General features: G+C 43.0%; 1 long non-coding RNA gene across 2 annotated transcripts; it reads left to right on the top strand.

The window, feature by feature from the left end:
- Window positions 1–4756: 4756 nt before the first annotated feature.
- LOC309380373 lies at window positions 4757–15552 on the top strand. 2 transcript variants are annotated; one of them, XR_014172890.1, is made up of 3 exons: window positions 4757–4856; window positions 6863–6924; window positions 15481–15552. It is a non-coding gene; the product is annotated as an uncharacterized lncRNA (long non-coding RNA). The 2 variants fall into 2 exon arrangements; XR_014172891.1 differs by lacking the exon at window positions 4757–4856 and adding an exon at window positions 5034–5093 and having other exon boundaries at window positions 15481–15528.
- Window positions 15553–16922: the final 1370 nt, after the last annotated feature.

Raw genomic sequence — 16922 nt, 5'->3', positions numbered from 1 at the left:
GCGAACGTTCTTTGGAACCCAAACATCTGAGGGGGCTTCCATTTCCTGCAGCCAATCAGAAGCCTTTCTTTGGTTTCTGAACGTTTTGGAAGTCGAACGGACTTCTGGAACGGATTCCGTTCGACTTCCAAGGTACAACTGTACAATGATAGCTCATTAGCAGAATAAGGTTAGGGCTAAACAAGAGAATATGTTGATAAGGAACCCAGCAAGCATGGGTGCTCTGGGCTGGGAGCTGACAACCTGTGGCCCAAGCGCTGTGTGTAGATCCTGGCCTAATTTCATGCAAGGAGCAAGGAGGGACAAACTAGGGGGACAGATGGCAGAAGAGAGAGAGAGAGAAGGAAATAACAGAAAGCGAGAAAAGGAGTTCCTCTGACTTGTTTGGATGTAGTTCAAACTAGCCAAAACCATTTCCCTTGAAGTCAAACCTAGACGGAAGATTGTTATCTGAATAGCAATCACCCACTAAAAGCGTGGAATCGGGATGGTTGTCACAAGGAAGCACCCCTAGCTTTCATAGATGATAGAACTAAACAGAAGAACTTGCAGTGCGCACTGCGGTTCTCAACACATTCACTGATGCCTTTGACAAAATATTATGATCTACATTGTACATTTCCTCTTCCTACTAAGACTTACCCCGCTGTGCTGTTACATTCCAACGGGCGGCGTTATGCTCCTACAACAGTTAAGATTGTATGCCCCCTACTCCTCTGTGCCCTTCTGGTTAGTGCAAATTGATGCAAACTACTGAACACTACCAGGAGTTCAGTCAGCCTGGCTGTAGGTAATTTGTACTTGTCAGTCAAGCATAGCAAGAGAGAAGGAAGTACGAGCTGCAGCCTGAGGATAAACTTTTATTCTTGAGAGTTCCCTTTGGGTTCTATCCATTGCCTTTTAAGGCCTTTTAAGGGTCCTGCGACAACAGATCAAAATAATATTGATTTTATCTTGAAAGAAGATTACAATCAAGCTTTCTTAGTTCAATGTTAGCCCACTAGAGTGGGGAGGTCCAAGATTTCGACTGCCCAAGGTAAAGAAAACGTGATTTCCAAAACGTGTATAAACTATTATTAGAATGGGAAATAAAAATCATAGCTGGTAAAATCAACTATGATTCACTGGGCAAGAGATCTAGGTCATAGTATAGAGATGAGTGCTTGGGAGAAACTGTAGAAAAAAAATATTTAAAATTTATAGCACGTTACACACTGAAGGAGAATTTTATGAAAATGATATATAGGTAGTATCTGACACTGAGTAAATTAGTTTCGATGTAAAAACTGAATCAAATATCTGCTGGAAATGTAAAGAAAAAGAAGGTACTTTGTATCATATGTGGTGGACATGCAAAAAGGCTAAGAACTTCTGGGAGATTGTATATAATGAGCTGAAAAAAAATATTTTTCTTTTCTTTTAAGTATAATTGATGCAAGTATATCTAGGGATCATTAATCTCTTTTTATGTATGCAACTACAGCAGGCCTTATGGTGTATGCCAGTGATGGCCAAACTTGCCCCCCCCAGCTGTTTTGGGACTACAATTCCCATCATCTGTTAGCTAGGGATGATGGGAGTTGTAGTCCCAAAACAGCTGGGGGGGCAAGTTTGGCCATCACTGGTGTATGCTCAGAAGTGGAAGGAGGATACAATACTGACAAATGGCAGGTGGAGGTATGGCAACTGCCAAGATTGACAAATAAAATATCAGGATAAAAAAGTATGTGAAGAAGATTGGAAATGCATTTTAGATTATTTGGAAACTTACTGTAAACACATTAAAAAGTTAACAGTAAAAGAATAAATTCAGCAGTAAGAAATATTGAAATATAAAACTGAGGAAAAATAAGATATGGGGAAAATTAGAATATGGAGTGGAAAAGAAATTAACAAAATGAACAATGGAAGGGGAGTTAATATCAATTGTGTGTATTGTATCTGAAGTACTGTTAGTGTTTCAAGTGTAAAAGTGAGAATGAAAAATAAAAGAATTTTTCAAAAAAATATTTTGACTGCCTAGGAGCCTCCACAGGGTTTAGTCTGGCACTGCATGACTGTTTGAAGTGGTAAGATTAAACCAGTATCTGTATAGTGCAGATGGAACCGAACTTAGGTTATACTTCTGCTCACTGTGGGAAGCTGCCAACTCAGACAGACTTGAGGAATGTTCCTATAAACTCCCCTTATATGGTGATGAATTAGAGGATTGCACCTGAGAGTTACGACCCTGCCACCACTTCCATCTGCATGTGTCATACCTCCTACCAGTCAAATGTTCAGCCAGCATATGATGTACACACATGCTAACATTTGCACATAGAGATCCTTCACAGGTATACGTTGGTTTGCATGTGAACATGGTGTAGCTATTATTATTATTATTATTATTATTATTATTATTATTATTATTATTAAATTGTATACCATCCTTCATCCATAGATCTTAGACAGTTCACAACATAAAATTAAAATATAAAAGACACAAAATACATAATAAAAATAAGAACAAAAACAAACCAATAATCCCACACAGACACAGCCACTCTCATGTCCACTGGATGTGTGGGGTTGGCAACTGAATGTCCCCAGTCATGCACAGCCCACTATGCTGTTCCCTGGCAACCATTTGGCCCAATAAAGGTCAGGGCTGCTGCTTCACTCCAGTGCTGCACCAACACGATAACCGAATGGAGTTATTTTAATACTGTACTAGTTGAAACCACCTTGAAACGCTCATCAAAGCAAGAGCAGTAATTGTGATGAAATGTAGCTTCGCACGCATGTTCTCCATAGGCACAATCTATCTGAACGGACAAGCCGAAAAGCTAGTGGTTCTGTGAACTGGCCTGCTGCCACCTTCACAGTCACCACCCCAGCCTAGGGCAGCTCCTTCTCTCGGTATGAAATATGGGTTTGTTGCTGGAATTGTTTTGCTCTCAGCAGAAGCCACTGACTGACAGGAAGCCTCTCAAGCTTCAAGGTTTGCCCTGCAGCATGCAAACATGCTTCAGTTGGAGCTTCTGCTAATGCTTAAGGCTTCTGGTGGCCCAATGCTGGGAGATGCCAAGAGTGGGAAGAGAAGAGTGAAGCAGCTATCATGAACAGAACAACAGAAGCATGCAGTTTCAGAGTCTTGTCAATGCAGTCACCACACACCCCTCATTCACAAACTGGAAATGGCAGAGCATCTTCTCGGGTGGGCATGTGATGCGCCCTAGCTACAGAGACTAGTGCTCTTTTTGAAGGTCTGTCCTATACAAGTCCCATTGAAAGAAACAAAACCATAAGAACAGAAACCAGAGATGCCTTGAAGTTGTCCAACCATTTGTTCATGGACAGCAGACTGAGCAAGCACACAGGTCTCCTGGTCATAATCTTCCCTGCTAGGGTAAGTTATAAAGGTAAAGGGACCCTTGACCATTAGGTCCAGTCGTGACCGACTCTGGGGTTGCAGCGCTCATCTCGCTTTATTGGCCGAGGGAGCCGGCTTATAGCTTCCGGGTCATGTGGCCAGCATGACTAAACTGCTTTTGGCGAACCAGAGCCGCGCACGGAAACACTGTTTACCTTCCCGCCAGACCTATTTATCTACTTGCACTTTGACTTGCTTTCAAACTGCTAGGTTGGCAGGAGCAGGGACCGAGCAACGGGAGCTCACCCCATCATGGGGATTCGAACCGCCGACCTTCTGATCGGCAAGCCCTAGGCTCTGTGGTTTAACCCACAGCGCCACCTGCGTCCCTAGGGTAAGTTATATTTCTATGTAAATTACCGCAGATCTTTGGTTCCCCCCTTTTTAGTGATGCATGGAGCTGGGGCTGATGGGAGTTCGAGAGCACCCACAAGTGAGGAGTTATGGGATCTCCATCCCTGAAATAGAGAAATACAGAAACACAGTTGTGTGTTTCTGCTCTCACAGGCTTTAAGTATTTGTGTCAATTTTATACATCCTGAGCTTAAACACTACATGGTGAAAGTTAATTAATACTTCCAAGAGGTCTATGAAGATATTAAGCATCTTGGATAATGACCAGGACTGCAAAAAAAATTGAGTCTATAGTTTGCTATTGGCTTCAAAGAAATAGAGGCCGAGCAATCAGGCCTTTGAAATCTAGAAATAATCACAGATAATTGCAGATGCAGAGTAATAAAGGGCAATGATAGTATCTTGCACTGCCTGGAGCTTTCCCTGGTAGTATCTCAAGGAGGTTTCAATGCATTTCGTTCTGAGATGCATTTTCCAAAAAAAGAAAAGTAGAAGACATAAATTGTACAGTCAGTGGGTATGAACGGTAGAGTGAAGCATGATAGGTGTTTATAGATGACTGCTTTACCACACTGCTAGATGAGCTATAATGATGATGATAAAAAAATATCTGTACCGCATGGCAGGATGAAACCTCTTGAAGCATTCTACTTGTGTGAAACAGCAGCATGCAGAAAGAGCAGTGACTAGCATGCTAAACACTCTCCTCCAGGGGGGCCAACTTGAATAAAATATTGGTGAGCAGCCATGTGAACCCCACCCACATAATTGATCACAAGACATGGCACATGTGCACCATTTGAATGGCAGTGTCCATAAACATTGGGGGGGCTGACAGCTCAAATATTTTGTGGGGGAGCGTGTGAAGTGTCCTAGGAGTTGGCTCCTATGTTCTCTGCCCATATTCCTCCCCACACAATTTAGAATTCTGGAAGATTCTGAGTTCTAATCACACAGGGATCTCCACAAGTGCAGGAGGCCCCCTGAATGAGATGTTTCTCATCAGGGCTGCCATACGCTCAGCAAAATGGCATCCAGGTGGATTATTGCTTAAGCAGCAAAATGTCCAGGAAAACCTGGACATATGGCAAGTTAGGCTATTTTATTTAAAAATTTCTGGTAAAAAAAATCAAAGAACGCCCCCCCCCCAAGAAAGCTCAACAAACTTGACATAAAATAAAATATGGCAACCCTATTTCCCATTCCTCAACTTATGGAGGGCAACAGGGAAATAGGGGTGGGGTTTAGCACAACTCAACCACCATCTTTCCACCAGTGTGTTGCCTTTTCATGCTCCAAAACACCTGATTGAGCCCTCGATCGGGTAAGAGGGCCTGTGCGCAGTCCCAGTTTGAAATCCTTGTTGATCTATTTTGCCATTTCTCACACTACCATATTTAGTAGCATTTTCATTCACCCAAACCGCCAATTTGCCCAGATGTTTAAACAGATGCAGGAATTTGACACGCACACCCACCCACCATAGCTGTCAAGTGTCCCTTATTTGATGGGACAGTCCCTTATCCCAGCACCATGTCCTGCTGCTGTCCCTTATTGATGATGTACCTTAAATTTCCCAGGTTTCAAAGGAAGCAGCTCCTCTCCCTCCCTCCTTCCCGGCCAGGGAGGAGGGAGGCTCCAACTGTGTTGCTTGGCTGTGTTGCTCACCCAATAAGAAGTCTAAGAACGACTGGGGGGTAGAGCTTGTATGCCTTGTGCTGATCAAATCGGCTGTGTTGCCTGGGGACTCGCCTTTGCTCAGCGCTTCCCAGCAGTGAGGTGACGTGGTTTTCCTTGAGGCTTGAGGCTTCGTTTGGCTGCTGGCTGGGCTTTCTGCCTTTGGCTCGGAGGCGCTCAGAAGTTGAACATACCTGTGCTTGGAAAATGCCTTATTTTGGCTGCTGATCCCTTATTTCCGAGGCTGCTGGTCCCTTATTTTCAAATCTGTAAGTTGACAGCTATGCCACCCACCCACCCAGTGATGTTGTATAGTGTAGTCTGGCATCCTTTGATTTAATAAGCATCTGTGTCTCTAAAGCTAATCCCACATAGTAATTTGATTTAAGTAATATTAAATTTACCCATGAGAACCACAATAGTTTTGCAGAACTCAACTAAAAGACCTACAAAGAAAAATTCCATGCCAGATGCCATTGATTACATCTGTCAAGCGACAGTCTTGGTTTGTTTGCTAAGGGAGAAGGAATATTGGGCATAATGTGAGATCATCTTCTAAGGCCCTCCTTCGTGTGCCTTCTCCTCGAGAAGTCCGGAGGGTGGCAACATGAGAACAGGCCTTCTCTGCAGTGACTCACCGTCTATGGAATGCTCTCCCCAGGGACGTTCGCCTGGCACCTTCATTATACACCTTTAGGCACCAGGCAAAAACGTTCTTCTTTAACCAGGCCTTTGGTTGATCTGATTGACATCCTATGCTCTTTAAAAATGTGGCTCCGTTTTGGGGGGGGGGTGTTATTGGGTTGTTTTTATTTTGATTATATATATTGCGGTTTTTATATTGATCTTTTCTATGAACCACCTTGAGACCTCCAGGTATAGGGCGGTATATAAATTCAATTAATAATGATGATGATGATGTTTGAGGAGCATTATTTCAATGAAATTTGCAGAGGATAATCTTGTGATGAGAGAGAGTCTTGCAATCTGGGGAACTGGGTTCGTGTCTCCGCTCCTCCTCATGCAGCTGCTGGGTGACCTTGGGCCAGTCACACTTCTCTGAAGTCTCTCAGCCCCACTCACATCACAGAGTGTCTGTTGTGGGGGAGGAAGGGAAAGGAAAATGTTAGCCGCTTTGAGACTCCTTAAAGGGAGTGAAAGGCGGGATATCAAATCCAAACTCTTCTTCTTCTCTTCTTCATGCTTGATTCCAGTGAGACTCCAGCCACATGCAATCTTAATTTGCTCAGAGACTTACATTTGCATGTGTACATTTAAAACTGCATATGTAATTTATTATTATTACTTATTAAATTGGTGTACCACCCTTCATCTGCAGTTCTTAGAGCAGTTCACAACATAAAATTACAAAATAATTGTGTCATGGCCTGTGCCCTGCATCTTTTATTTCCCTAGCAATGTTCCTGATGAAGTGTTTGGAGGAGAGAGGCTTAGAGAAAGAGCTGGGATACTTGTATGTAGGGACTAGATATATATATATTTACCATGAACCCCAGCAAATTTGCTAAGCATGTATGCAATTATTGATAGTTTCCCTAACAACTTAATCTTTTTGCCTTCCTAAATGAGCACAGTACACATTTTACAACTCGTTTTCCCACATTGAACCATATGGGTATGTATACATGTGCATATGCACATACAAAAGTAATTATTTTTAACAGACATTTATAGTCACTTGGGCTGTAATCCAGAGAACAAGATGGAAACTATTTAGTTAATGACTTGGGTATTTTTTGGTTTTGGTTTTCAAAATCATCCTCATAGTCTAAACTCCCATGATGGCTTCCCCAACATATTGAGAGTTAAGATGCACAGTTTATTGTTTCAAATTATATGAGAGATGTGATGAATCCCCAAATACAGCACTGGTCACTTTTGAGCCAAGAAAGTGTTCCAGGATACATTTTGTGGATGCTCGTGGATTTTAAATGCAAGCAGTCCAGTAGGTTTTTAATTACCAGTTTAAAATTGTGGATGGCAAAGGATTCAGGAAATAGATATATTTGTGCACATATGGGACTTTTATTTTTTTATGTGTGCAATTTTGCATTTGGTAAAGAATGGAAATAAAGGAAGTAAAGCCTGTTTATAGTGGCTAGCATCCAATCCAAGGGTAGCTTTGAATAAACAATTTTGAACACCAGTTCTCCTTATCATATCACTCATTTTTAAAGCTTCTTTCCATTTCCAAAATGGTTTTCATAAAGAATGAGGGCCTGCTTTTAAAAAAAAAGAAGAAGTAATTTTTTTTAATGGCATTGAGCATTTGCAACTATAGTTCTTTGGATCCTGAAGTTAATTTTCTTTTTTAAAAAGCAACACCCAAAAGTTAATTTAGCAGCGAGAAGGCCTCTGACTATCAGATTTTTTTCTTTTTTAATAGAAAATAAAGTTCAAGTAGCGTCGGGCATGGGCCCACCCATATGTATTTGGAAGGAGGTGATAAATTATATAGTGTTGTGACTTGGGTTGTGTGCGGACTCTACTGGAAGATCACATTGTTGAATTAGCCTGTCACGGTCCGGTTCATGGGCTATCAAAGTCCTGGCAGGGGACGTCAGGACCTGAGGCAAGATGGTGGGGTGGGAACAGGAGGCCAGAAGCCAGGAGTCGGGAGGCCAAGAGTCTGAGGGTCAGAGAGCTGGGAGTCAAGAAGCAAGGATCCGAGGATCCGAGGGTCAGGAAGCAAGGAGTCATGAGTCAAAGGTCCGAGGAGCAAGGAGTCAAGGAACCAAATGCAGCAAGGCAGGGGACGTGTTGCTTTGGCAAAGAGCTGAAGGGAAATGCTGACCTTATATCCCTTCCCAGCTCTTGCCACCAGGTGCTGTGAGTTACCAATCAGCCTCACCTGTGAGGCTGCACCTTGCCTCTTCAGAACAAACTCAGGAAGGCCCCAGTCCTGGTCACAGGGCCTGGCTCCTGCACGCGCACCTGACATAGCCAGGCAAGGACCAGGCAAGGCCTTAAGTATGGGTCATCAGTATAAGAAAGGATGTGGCTTTATGCCAGAGGGCAAATGGGTGGGCCCCGTCCCTCACCTGGCTGGTAGTTAGTAGGACAAAAGCCAGAATTGGGTGTGTGTGAGAGAGCTGGGCTAATAAGCAGGCAGAAGCCTGAGAATGAGAGCCATACTTGATTTCTGCTTGATGCCAAGGCTGTGGCTATGGGAGAAGCAAGGCCGTCTGGGGTGTCAATGCTGTGAAGCCCTCCATCATAGGCTCAGATTGTAAATATTGTGGGATATAATATCACTGAAGCAGTCAAATACAACATTTCCTGTTTGCCCAGAGTGGACACACAGGAGAATGTTGCTCCAGCCAGGAGAACTTCCTGTCACACCTGGTCTGGAACATCCTCCCCCTACATGTGACCAGGTAGATGGGCATGACCCTAGCAAAGCCTATAAAGGGGCTAGTCATGCAGCCATCTTCCTCTTGACACTCTTGATCCCATCTCTTCTTGATGCCTTTTGCTGTCTGCTCTCAGCCAGCATCACATGCGCTCATCCCTCACAGAGGTTGAATCCAGACTTTTCTCTGTAACTACAAGCTAAAGCTGCCTTCAGGACCATACTTCGAACTGAATGTAGATAAAACTTATCATTACTTTTAAAAGAAGACTGTTGTGTCATTATTGTTTTTAAAAAGGGATTTACCAGCAACAATCCAATCTGGACAAGCCAGACTGGATTGCTTAACTCAAATGGTTCTAACGAATCCATCCACTAGCTTCTAGCAATGTGCACGGGAATGTGCTCTGTTACTAGCTCACTAGCTTGAGTGAGGAAGAATAATATTTAATCAATATATCCTCTCCTACTACCCTCAACATTCCCACAAATATATGTAAATAAACCATATATCCTAATGACACCACAGTCTCTGCTGTGCCTCATTCCAAAGAATCAAACCCTGGGCAAGTGTGGAATCTTGCACCACTCAGAGATTGGGATGGTGTGCAACAATATGTAGGCTCCATTCATATTTCATGCAGCCTGTATATATTTGGTACTTGGACATGCTACTAAAAATAGAATGAGAACCAGACCTAAGCCTTTCTTAAAACAGCTGTTTTAATATTTGGAAAGATTTGAACTTGTTCAAATTCAGATCTCTGCACAATATGCATTCCTGACACTATCTTAGAGGCATTCCCCATTTCAAATGCAGATAGTAAGAAAAAAGAAAAGGGTGTGTTAGGGATGTTTAGAAGATGAGTAGGAGATCCAGATGTTGGGTTCAAGCCAACTCTGTCTGCATTTAGCCTTACTTCCCTGCATATATCACTTTTCATTCTCCATTGCTGAACTGTAGCTGTCTTCCTAGCTGCTCATTTTATTGAGATCATTATGAATCCTGGTTTGTCAAATTTATTAGCTATCCCCAGGCCATTCCACAGAATGAGGTCGTAATGTACATGATGGCTCCAGAATCTTCAGTTGCTAGCTTCTGCATTCTCTCTCTCTCTCCCCCCCACCCCCCTTAAATCTCTTTGCAAGCTATAAAGGAGGTAAGAACAGGCAAAAAGAGTGGGGAAATGAAAAGGGAAGACCTTACAGCTACCACAGGCATCATGTGATATGTACCCTCCAGTTGTTGATGGACTCCATCTCACATCAGGCTCAGTCAACAAGACCAATGGCCAGGGATGGTTGGAGTTGTAATCCAACAACATCTGACAGGAACCAGCATTCCTGCTATCCCTGACCACCAAAAAGAGGGCATGGAAGGAAAGGTAAGGAGTATTCGATCCAGGAAAGAAGTAGCCTCCATACTGTGCAAATCTAATAGTGTCAAAGAACTTTCACAAAGAAAATGCTTGCACTTTTTGGGTAGAGAATTCTACTCCTGCCAAGCTCCAGAATATAAACTAATCAATAATGCACAGTCATTCTAATACAGGAACTATACAAAGAGAAGCTTTTTGGGAAATTACTTTATAAATGAGCAGGGGTATTGATTGCATGTCTGCGCTGCATCATGGAGACAGCCCCGAAGTTGCAGACACAGTTAATATTTAATATCCACCTATCCAAGGGATCTCATTTTGACCGACAATGTTAAAAAGCAAAGCTGGAGAAGTATTCACTGGTGACCTTCTGCATTTGCAAACATGACGGGAAAGAGATCAGTGTATGGAATTGTGATTTTGAAACAGTCAGTTCAGACTTGGAAGGCCTCCTGTTTGTTATTACATCCCATGGGACCATGGTGCATCCATCATACTAGCCAGCTTGGAAGATTCATGGCTAACTCAAGCGTGTCCAGAATGATTAGGAATCTGGAGTCTGCCCCAAAGCCAATATTCACCTTTAGAAAGTATTGCAATTATCAGTAATTTATTGATAGGAAGTATCTAATGAGAAATTTTCCTTCACAATCCCACAATAAATTCTGTTTTGAAGTGGAGGAGCTGATAATGGGACCAAATTCTCCAAGAATGCATAGCATGTTAAATAGCTGAATTAGAGAACACTCTTGTGCAGTACCACTGAATTCAATGTGACTCACTCACAGTTAAGTGTGTAGGGGGTGTGTGGAATAGCCACAGCCCAAAAGTGGCCCATCAAACCACTTCAAGTGGCCGGCCAACCCTTTACAAAACTGAGCACTTCATCTTTCATGGTGCTACAGCTAAAAAGACTCAGCACTTAAAACTTTGTGTTAAAACCTCCTAAAATGGCACTTCAGAAGAGGGGAAAGAGGCACGTTTACAAGGCAAGTATCATAGGTGCCTGCTCTAGAGGGCCCTTGGTGCCAGGGCACTCACAAAATTTAATATGAGAACCCCAAGGCGACCGCCCAGATGACGTCCAAGGCCCCTGTGAACCTTGGAACACAACTTCCGGTTTCTATCAGAAGTCACGTCAGAGGTGTTGCGAGACCTCAGATGTGACCTCCGAGACCCCGCAAGGCCTTGGAAAGTACTGCTGTGCCACCGCCTCAATGTGATGTCATGACATCATGATGTCACATTACGTCACGGGCACCATTGGGCATCCAGAACCTGGGGCCAAGTCAGCACCTCTGGCAAGTAGAGGGCTGCCCTCTCCATCTCAGGGCTGGGCTGGGAAGAAATATTCTCCTCCTCCTGGCCCTAGTGCTGCAATGAAAACTGTCCACGTGGCATGAGTGTGGATGTTGTCAGTCTGGTAGTTTCATCTAAGGTACGTGAACTCAACTGAATTTCTCCTCCATCCCTAGTCATGATATGACGCTGGTGCAACAGTGCAAAGCTGAGCAGAGGCATTTTGCTGCCTTAAGCAAAGGACAAGGTGGTGGGGCCCCATTCCATTTACAGACAGAAGCTGACTGAACTAGCAGCTGAACATTGCTGCAGCATTGGTGATAGGTCAGTATCCTCCACTGCACCTGAGGGCAGCAGGCTTAGCAGATTAGTTAAGGAGATGCAAGGGCAGGCGATGTCCTCCAGCATTTTGCCACCACTCTCTCAGTATCTGTTGCCTGAGGCAGCTGCCTCACTTTACCTAATGGGAGGCTTGGACTTGCAACAGGGGTGCAATACTGGCATAAGTCCTCTCTGCAAGCATACTAGCCCCTCATTATATGGTTCGACACTGAAGGTACTAGGCTTTCTCATAGCAGAAGAGAAATTCACATTGATTGTACATGATGTTTAGTTTAATTTGTCCCCTATCAGTTTTAGCTGATTATACATCGGAACTTAAATCATGCATCTTGCGATTGGAATTAAAGAAATCAATTGATAATTTATTTTTTAGTAGGTGTTAGATGCTTAAGGGCATTTTTTTCTCCCTTAATTGGGCTATTTAAACACTGCACAAGATTTTCTGGCAGAGAAGTTTTAGGCTATAAAAAATAAATCCTTTAATTACTGGGAGGGGGGGTTGCTTGTGTGGGGTGTTTTTTTCCTTTTCTTTTTTTATTATTATTACTTTTCCAACACTCTCAATCTAAAGATGTATGTTGCAATTATATGCCAATTATTCCTTTCATCTCTACTGGCTGAAATACTGCCAGTTTTTAACCTTTTTAAGTGTTTAATCACACTGCAAGTCAAATAGTGCAACTTAAACTATATGGAGAAACTCACACTTGGTGATTAGCAAGTTCTGCAGCTTGTACCTGCTAAAATGCATAAGGATCCAGCCTTTATTTCCATTCAGGATTAGACCACAGCCAAGTAGACATAAGGCTCGCCTACCTAGCATCAATCAGAATAAGGAAGGCCTCAAACAATGGCTTAGAACCTAATTTAGGTGGGAGTATCCTATCAGTGGAATTCTGCTAATGAGGTTATCCCACCAGCAGAAACAGGGTGACACTTTTGTATGACTCTCCCTTTCCCTTTGCAGCTCCATCACCAGAAAGTTGGAGGGGAGGGCATGAGCTCTCTCACATACACATTCAACGAACAAAGAAAAGGGAGTAGGGGCCAGGAGACATGGGATGAGAGCCAGTAGTCAGAACCAAAGGACAAATCAGGAAGTGCAGGCAAGGAAAAACAGGTCTAGACCAAGTCTAGGCCAAAAGACAATCAAGGATCAGGACCAAAGTCTCATCAAAATATGGGAGCACACAGGCTCAACGATACAGGAAATCAGGGCCAAAGGCTAATCCTATCCTGAGCACAATGGGTCATATTTCTGAGGAGGATTGCATCCTTAGCACCTATAGGCTGCTTCTGGCAAGTAGCAACTAATATGCATGCAAAATCCACTAACAACACAAAGGAAAGCAATGACCCTTCTGTTAAAACAGCAATAGTGAATATGTAAATAGCCAAGTGATTTGCCTTTATATTTACAAATACTGTGTGCATGTTTTTAACTTTCATGGCACAGAACTAAGGTGAGAAGCATTCATAGCAAAAGGCCATTCTGTGATAGGGGTCAAATGGGAGGACAGAAGGAAATCTACTTGAGAGTCCATTTTCAATGGATTTCTCTCACATCCTGAGTGCAGATATGGTCCCCATGTAGATGCGATGTCATGGAAGTAAGCAGCATATTTGCTTGATTAAACTGTATATGGCTCTTTAAGCTCTGATTTTTTCTTTTCTTTTGCAATTGCATCCTTACTTGTTCCATACCTCATGCAGCATACAATGTCAGGTGTGGGGCAGGAGGTGTTGTCTGGGCAAAGTGGGATCCATGCTGAGCCTCCTTAGGCCCATAAGCCAGAGGTTTCCCACCTCTGTTGTAAAGTATCCTGTGGTGATAACTGAGGGTCAGAAAAGGGTACAAATCTACAAGGCACATTTCTTTGCTCATTGGGTGTGGTTGTGAGCAGCCGTATGCCGTTCTACTGCAGATTTATCAAATATGTAACATTAGGAGTTGTGCTGGATTCATATTAATGTGCAGCCCAGTATTACATGGCTCATGTGCATTTCAGGCATTTCTGAAGGGCAATTCTTAAAGCCCACACAAAGTTCTCTTTTTCCTTTCCCCTTGTTGCTCCGTCACCTTTCTGTATTTTTACAGGTGCTTTGGGCTTTTGCATTGATATATTAACCCCCCAAGTATCAATACACACAGACATTAGCAGCACCCAACCGCAGCCACACCTGCACCAATCTACAATGCTCTCCATTGAAGGCATTTTACAACTCTTTTAAACAGCCAGCATTGAACATGAAGAATGCTATAAATGCGGATTATTAAAATGTTGCTGTTGGATGGCTGTTTTACAGCTACACTTGGCAGTGGCTTGGGAAAGGAGTCCTAACTAGTTTATTGCTGTGGTTTTCCACGTCTTAAAAGCCACGTTATTAACGGGTTGTGTGAAAAAACAACAACCCAACAACAACTACTAGAAGATGTGCATTGTGCTTTTCATTTTCATTTTACTGTTTGCAGGCAATTTTGAATGTAATTTGTGATGTCTCAGCAGCTTTTTACATAGCCAAGTATGTTGTGAATTGCACTGCGTGCTGTTTTGCTTTGCAGATTTTGCGATATGAAAACTACCCCACCCTCGCCTCAGTTCTTTGGCACTCATCTTCGTAGTGAACATGTGCCAGCCCTTAACGAGCCAGCTCCACAGATGAATCTTCTGCTGCTAACACCTCTAGCCATTCTTTTATGTCAATACATACCTAGAAGGCTGCACATTCTGGGCATGATCCAGAGAAATGTTGGCACAGTGAACACCCATTACATTTGGATCTGAAGGACACCTCAGTGATGCTCCCGCTTCATCTATTGTTGTTAATTTGCTGAAAAGTCCACAGAGAAGTTAATGCCACTAAAAAGAGCTCCACTGGATCAGAGCAAAGGCCTGTCTGGTCCAGCATCCTTTTTCTCACTGCGATCAAGCAGATGTCCCTGGGAAGCCCCCAAGCACAACAGCCCTCTCCCAGTGACTGGTGTTCCAAGGCATGCGGCATGTTATCCTGGAGGTAGTATATAGTTGCCATAACTATGAGAGTCTTATCCTCCATGAATTTGCCTTTCACAGAACATCTATGTAATTCCACCTCTATTTTTTTTAAAAAACGCCAAGCCTTTCAAAATCCACTTTGAGTTCATGGTTTGTTGCTTACTGTGCAACATGTCTGGTCGAAAACAAGCCCTACTTAGTTCCAGGGGTGCCAACTTGAACAAAACAATTGGGGAGAGCAGGTAAACCCCACTCCACATAATCCATCATATGACATGGTGCAAGCATACAATCTGAATGGCAATGCCCATCAACTTTGTGGGGGCCTGGCCCCCTCAATTATTTTATGAGGGGCAAAGACACTTCGGCCCCTAGGAGTTGACTCCTATGCTTAGTTTAATGTTCCCAGTTAAGTAGATGTAGGATAGGGTTGCCATATTTCAAAAAGTAAAAACCAGGACACCCCCCAAATTGTTGAGCTTTTCTGGTGATGTCCGGGGAAAACCGGACGTATGGCAGTTGTAGTATAGGCTATCATAGGGTGAGAGGAGATTCAGTGGAGGTTGTTCCAACACATCCAAGACCTGGCAGCTCACAGTGGATAGGGAGGGAAGTAACACTGATTTCTCTTCTCTCTCTTTTTAGCCATTTCTGGTTCCTCCTTCCCAACACCAACACCCTCCCATGGCCCATAATGGGAGTGAAATTAACAGGGACATGCCCTGCTGTCAGTGAAATCCGTGAATCCTGGGATATGAATAAAATGTGTAGGATTATGCCTGGTTGTGACAGCCCTCTAACGGAACAGCTACTCTATTCTTAATGGTGGAAGCGTTTCACAGTGTTAACCTATTGCATGCCATTTTGCACTATTATGCTACTTTAGAATGCTAAAGTAGGGAGTCAAGAGATAAAAGGAACAACTGGCAGGTTTGGCCTTGGAGTTCAAAATGGAGCAGGGCAAAGGGTAATAAAGTTCTGTCAAGAGAACAAGCTGGTCATCACAAACACTCTTTTCCAACAACACAGGAGACGACTCTACACATGGACATCACCAAATGGCAGCATCAAAATCAGATTGATTATATTCTCTGCAGCCAAAGATGGAGAAGCTCTATACAGTCAGCAAAAAAACGACCTGGAGCTGACTGTGGCTCAGATCATCAGCTTCTTATAGCAAAATTCCAGCTTAAACTGAAGAAAGTAGGAAAAATCACTCGGCCGGTAAGACACAATCTAAATCCAATCTTTTATGAATACACAGTGGAAGTGAGGAACAGGTTTAAGGATTTAGATTTGGTGGACAGAGTGCCTGAAGAACTATGGATGGAGTCTTGTAACATTATACAGGAGGCAGCAACAAAAACCGTCCCAATGAAAAGAAATGCAAGAAAGCAAATTGGCTGTCCAATGAGGCCTTACAAATAGCGGGGGAGAGAAGGCAAGCAAAATGCGAGGGAGATAGTGAAAGATACAGGAAATTGAATGCAGATTTCCAAAAAAATATCAAGGAGAGACAAGAGGGCCTTCTTAAATGAGCAATGCAAAGAAATAGAGGAAAACAACAGAATGGGGAAAACCAGAGATCTGTTCAAGAAAACTTTCGTACAAAGATTACCATAATAAAGGACAAAAGTGGAAAGGACCTAACAGAAGTAGAAGACATCAAGAAGAGGTGGCAAGAATACACAGAGGAATTATACCAGAAAGATATGGAGGTCTCGTACACCCCAGGTAGTGTGGTTGCTGACCTTGAGTCAGACATCCTGGAGAGTGAAGTCAAATGGGCCTTAGAAAGCACTGTTAATAACAAGGCCAGTGGAAGTGATGATATTCCAGCTGAACCACTTAAAATTTTAAAAGATGATGGTATTAAGGTACTACACTCAATATGCCACCAATTTTGGAAAACTCAGCAGTGGCCAGAGGATTGGAGAAGATCAGTCTACATCTCAATCCCAAAGAAGGGCAGTGCCAAAGAATGCTCCAACTACTGCACAATTGCGCTCATTTCACATGCTAGCAAGGTTATGCATAAAATTCTATAAGGCAGGCTTAAGCAGTATGTGGACCGAGAACTCCCAGAA

Source organism: Podarcis melisellensis, assembly GCF_964234715.1.
Source record: "Podarcis melisellensis genome assembly, chromosome: 11".
In the NCBI taxonomy this organism is placed as follows: domain Eukaryota; kingdom Metazoa; phylum Chordata; class Lepidosauria; order Squamata; family Lacertidae; genus Podarcis; species Podarcis melisellensis.
This window is presented reverse-complemented; position numbering and strand designations above follow the sequence as displayed.